The sequence below is a fragment of the Bubalus kerabau genome, chromosome 1 (assembly GCF_029407905.1).
Source record: "Bubalus kerabau isolate K-KA32 ecotype Philippines breed swamp buffalo chromosome 1, PCC_UOA_SB_1v2, whole genome shotgun sequence".
In the NCBI taxonomy this organism is placed as follows: Eukaryota; Metazoa; Chordata; class Mammalia; order Artiodactyla; family Bovidae; genus Bubalus; species Bubalus kerabau.
In genome coordinates this window covers 9,646,461-9,647,163 of record NC_073624.1, presented here as the reverse complement: position 1 = coordinate 9,647,163, position 703 = coordinate 9,646,461, and positions in this window count along the sequence as shown.

Genomic DNA, 703 nt, shown 5'->3' with positions numbered 1-703 from the left:
ACAGGCCGCAACCCATTGGCCAGACTCCGCCTGCGTCACCGCCCACTGCCACCGCCCATTGGGCGGTTTGAACACAAAGGCCCCCGGCTCGCCCCGCCCGCCGCGTGGGCCCAGCGGGCGAGGCAGAACCAGACCAGAATCCGCGCGTGGGAGGCGCGGGTGAGGGCGGTGCGATCCCTCCCTGCTGGGGTACTCGGCTGAAGCCAGCCTGACTGCGCACTTGACTCTGGGTCTGGTGGCTGAAAACACCTGAGACCTCTCCTAGCGCCGCCTCGCGCGCCTCACCCCACCCGCGATCTTCTGCGTCCCAGTGCTCCGCAAGCTGACTACATAGGGCCGGGGTGCCAGGACCTTAAAGGCATTGAGGAGGGCACGAGGAAGTGGGGAGCAGGGGACATGACCCCTGATGGCCTAGGGCCCACCTGGAGGGGTAGCAGTAGTTAGCCCTTAAGGGACCGCCCCCTCCCCTAAAAAAATGATTGTTGGAGGCTTATGCGTAATTGTTCGCTTAGGTATAACACTTAAAAAAAAAAAAGCATGTCTGGAAACAGGTTTGTAGAGTTTTTAAGTGATTTGCTTAAAGTCACACAGCTTGAAAAAGGCAAAATTGAGATTAGAAGATTCTCTGAAATTTCATGGCAGAAGCTTCCCCACCCCCCCCACCCCCCCCCACTTTAAGGAGGACACTTGCCCCAGTTGGTGC